Source organism: Jaculus jaculus (genome assembly GCF_020740685.1).
Source record: "Jaculus jaculus isolate mJacJac1 chromosome Y unlocalized genomic scaffold, mJacJac1.mat.Y.cur SUPER_Y_unloc_3, whole genome shotgun sequence".
NCBI lineage: Eukaryota > Metazoa > Chordata > Mammalia > Rodentia > Dipodidae > Jaculus > Jaculus jaculus.
Genome location: NW_025423388.1, coordinates 70,570 through 75,106, shown reverse-complemented (window position 1 = coordinate 75,106; position 4,537 = coordinate 70,570). Strand labels below are relative to the sequence as shown.

At 36.4% G+C, this 4,537-nt stretch overlaps 1 pseudogene; it reads right to left on the bottom strand.

Moving 5' to 3' along the window:
* Positions 1–3,864: 3,864 nt before the first annotated feature.
* On the bottom strand, positions 3,865–3,978 carry LOC123457221 (annotated as a pseudogene).
* Positions 3,979–4,537: the final 559 nt, after the last annotated feature.

Below are 4,537 nucleotides of genomic sequence, written 5' to 3'. Positions count from 1 at the left end.
GAGTTGTCTCTAGTTGGTTGCTGTAGTTGGTGGTGGTGGTTTTTGAGGTAGTGACTCACTGTATTGTAGGCTGACATGGAATTCACTATGTACTCTCAGCCTGGCCTTGCAGTCATGGCACTCCTCCGCCCTCTGCAACCCAAGTGCTGGGACTAGAGGCATGGACAACAATTACCAGATCTCAGCTCACTTTTCGGGATTCAGTAACATGCTAACTATTAACCTCTTTGTCATATAATCCATATACTTCCTGATTTTTCAATAATAAATGTGACAAAACACAGGCAATACTATTTATTCAAAATTTTGCACATTTTTTCTACTTCAAATTGACTTGATTTTACCTCTTATTTCTCCACCACCAAATGTGGCTTTTCTAAAATGAAAAAGACAAAAGAAATGTATCCAAAGTGTGATAAGGACTATGAGGTGGGGCCAGATCATCTAAGTTCCAGTAATAAACTTTTTATTCAGCGTGCATTGACAGTTATAAGAAATCAATTCATTTAATCTCAGAGGGAGCTACTAATACTAAAATCAGCAATGGGAAATACATGGACAGGGCAGACTGGGTGAAGGATCAGAAATACTCAAACATGAGTACAATCTGGAATGAAAGATGATTACAAGTCTGTAGTTTTTTTATTATTTATTTATTTGAGAGCGACAGACACAGAGAGAAAGACAGATAGAGGGAGAGAGAGAGAATGGGCGCGCCAGGGCTTCCAGCCACTGCAAACGAACTCCAGACGCGTGCGCCCCTTGTGCATCTGGCTAACGTGGGACCTGGGGAACCGAGCCTCGAACCGGGGTCCTTAGGCTTCACAGGCAAGTGCTTAACCGCTAAGCCATCTCTCCAGCCCAAGTCTGTAGTTTTTGATTCTGCTTCCATAGAGACCTACTTGCTGCAAGCAATGTGAATCTTCTTATAACCTGGGGAATTATAAGTGATGGTTATTTACATGGATGTGAGGGGATATTGAGAACATCATCAGTGTCAGGGTATAAAGAAAATCATATGGGTGTTGTTTGAACATGGGCAATATGAATGAATGTATTCTCATGAATAAAAACTAACACCAAAGGGCACTGTCTTTGGGTTATCAAGTACGTTTATGCTGGCATATTTTCCAGGGTCTACTACTTCACATGACTTTTCTTGTCATGATAGAAGTGTGAGATTCTGTGTATATAGTGATGTCCAAGTCACACCTCTAGGCCATGCATGGCGATGATGAGCCTCATTGAATTATTGTAAATATGCTGTCAATGTGATGTCTACATTCAAAGGAGTATTAAAATGCCTAATAATCATTTCAGATTTCATTTTTATTAAATTAATTAATTTTTTCTTCATTTAATGAAAATCACTATTTAAACAGGACTAATTTCACATTACATTAATTATAAATATTTCACTAATGCACCATTTATTTCATGTTTTTGTATTAATAATTTTTTAAATTATTTTTATTTATTTATTTGAGAGCTACAGACAGAGAGAGAAAGAGTAAGATAGAGAGAATGGGCGTGTCAGGGCCTCCAGCCATTGCAAACGAATTCCAGATCTTTTTCGCCCCCTTGTGCATCTGGTTAACATGGGTCCTGGGGAATCGAGCCTCAAACCTGGGTTCTTAGACTTCACAGGGAAGTGCTTAACTGCTAAGCCATCTCTCCAGCCCTGTATTAATAGGTTTTGTTTTTAAGATTGAATTGACTTCAAATGCTATTTAGCTTGAACATTTGAATAGTTGTGAGAGCCATGTTTCTACTTACACAGTCAATATCTCCATTTTGGACATGTGTCTGTAAAATACAAAAAAGAGGATAAAGTGGTATTACATTCACTTCATAAATGAGAAATCTTTAATCATAAGTATTCTGAATGAGAAATGGCCATCAGAGGATGACAGAGATTCTTTAATCTTTATTTTCCCATGATAGCCCAAGAGTGATTCACCTGTCTTGGTGACATCCAGGATATTTTGAGTTGCAATTTGCTTGTCACTAATAATCTTGTTATACTCTTTCTGTGTCTCTTCACTGATAATGTGGCATTTTGCTGAATTTTATGGAATAGAAGTCAGAAAATATGGCTATTAGATTCCTTTCTAAACACAAAACCCATCCTACTTTATAAACCATAGGTTGATCAAGCTTTATTTTCCCAATGGCACATCATGCTTTCTGTTCATTATCCCCTTTATGTTGGTAATGTAACCCAGCAAGGACAACTTAATTGGAGATCAATTCATACATTCAGGTTTATGTCATTTTTCTAGATTTTGGAAAAATGGCATGAAAGTAATTTTGTCTCTCATATTTTTACTTCAAAAGGTAAGGAACGCTGTAAAGCACATTTGGAAATTTGTGATGATTGGATCTGAGTGTGTCAATGACACTGTTTCTATTGTGTCCCAGTCTATGTTATGGAATCTACTCTCTACTCTTTATGTAACAAAATAAATGAAAGGGGAAATCACTAAAGAGCTCACATAGTCCATGGGTTATATACTATAGAGTTTCTAAAAGTTTTATAGTCAATTTCCACACATACACACAATATTCCCTGGCATTATCCCCCTTGCTCTCCCTCCTCCTAAATCTCCCTATTTTCTGAATCTCTTTTTGTGAACAACAAACAAAAGAAAATGCAAAGTGAAAAACTTAACATCAAGTTTGACAGAATAAAATTTAGTTCCATTATAGAAGAGATGTGACGTTCACATCAGAAAACATAAAATGATGCCACTATTTTTTTCTTGTAGAGATAGCCCCAGTCCAACATCCTTTCCTATGTTAGGTGATAATATTGAAGGCCTCCATCATACAGTGCTCAATCATGACCTCACACATCGTCCTGATCTTCAGTGTGAGAATGAGTTTGGGACATTGTTATATTCATGGTGTGTGTGTGTGTGTGTGTGTGTGTGTGTGTGTGTGTAAATATGTATGTGGAGTATTCTGAGTCTTACTTGGGGGTGAGATCCTTCAATCTTTATGTGGATGTCTGTACAAGAAGAGTGGCTATAATTTTGTTTCAAAAGTGGAGTATACAGCATGATTCACATAATTATGAGTTACAGAGAGGCACTGATGCAAAAATACACAGAAAGTAACCAATGAAACAGAGAATTACCTATGCTTTATAAAGTTGTGGTAAGGTTTTCTCTTCTTTTTGTTTTGTTTGTTTTTGAACTTAAGAACCCTTTCTAATCCAGGCACACCTGAAATTCAATATGTAGTCTCAGGGTGCCTAGAACTCAGTACCTCTGCCTCCAGAGTGCTGGGATTAAAGGTGTGTGCCACAATGCCCACCTCAAGTTATGGTAAGGTTTTAAGACACATGTGAACACATTCCTATACCAGGTTAGATCATGAAAAAATGCATACACATCTCATAACTCATCTCCAAAGTACCAAAACATCCCCAAAACATAATCAAACTGAATACTTACACAAAACTACAAACACATCTTGATGGTTATATTGATCATAAAAATAGTGAAAATGTAATATCATTGAATTGGTTGAGACAAAATCCACTGAGAAGTAATTCACCTTTGGGACTGAGAAGAAATATGTTTTCAAGATTAGACAACAGTACCATATCTTCTACTAATTTGATATGTCTATTTTTTTATTTAAAATGTGAGACACATGAGTAGAAAAGATGGCTTAGTGGTAAAGACATTCATCTGCAAAGCCAAAGAACCATGGTTTGATTTCCTAGGATACACTTAGGCCAAATGAACGAGCTGGCACATGTATTTGGACTTTGCAGTAGTTGGAGTCCCTGGGATGCTAATTCTCTCTCTCTCTCTCTTTCTCCTCTTTCTCTTTCAAATGAATAAAAAAAATAAGTAAAATATGGACAGCTTCAAGAGTTTGTTTGCCACTCTTAAACAGGGGCCATGGTGATCTAATCTGTATCATTCCAATTTTAGTAAATTTACCACTTCAACCACCTCATCGTAAATAAAAACTGTCTCTAATTCAACATACGCCAAATATCCTACTTACAAAAGTTATGAAGATTAATAATTGTAGGATGTATTGAGGTAATTTTAAGTCCAGGTGGTTAATTCCAGGCACATGAGCAATTATTTGGTTGCATCACATTCAAATTAGGGTCATTTAAAATCTAACTAATGGGCAGAAGAGATGGCTTAGTGGTTAACACACTTGCCTTTGAGACCTGAGTACTCAGGTTCTATTCCCCAGTACCCTCATCAGAGAGGTGTAGAAATTGGTGCATGCATCTGGAGTTTCTTTGGAGTGACTAGAGATGCTGGAGTTGCCATATTATCTTTCCCTCTTTAGTAAATAAATTAAAAAAATTAATAAAAGTCTTAATTGCTGAGTGTCTAAGAACAGCAGTGATATGAATGAAAGTTGGGATGACCTTACTGGAATAGATTAACTACATTAGTCACTTAATAAGGGTCTGGGTAGAACATAGTCTTCATATAATAATATTTTTAAAAAAATTATATGCAGATTAAGCTTTGATAAAAACATAGTAGATATATCCAGA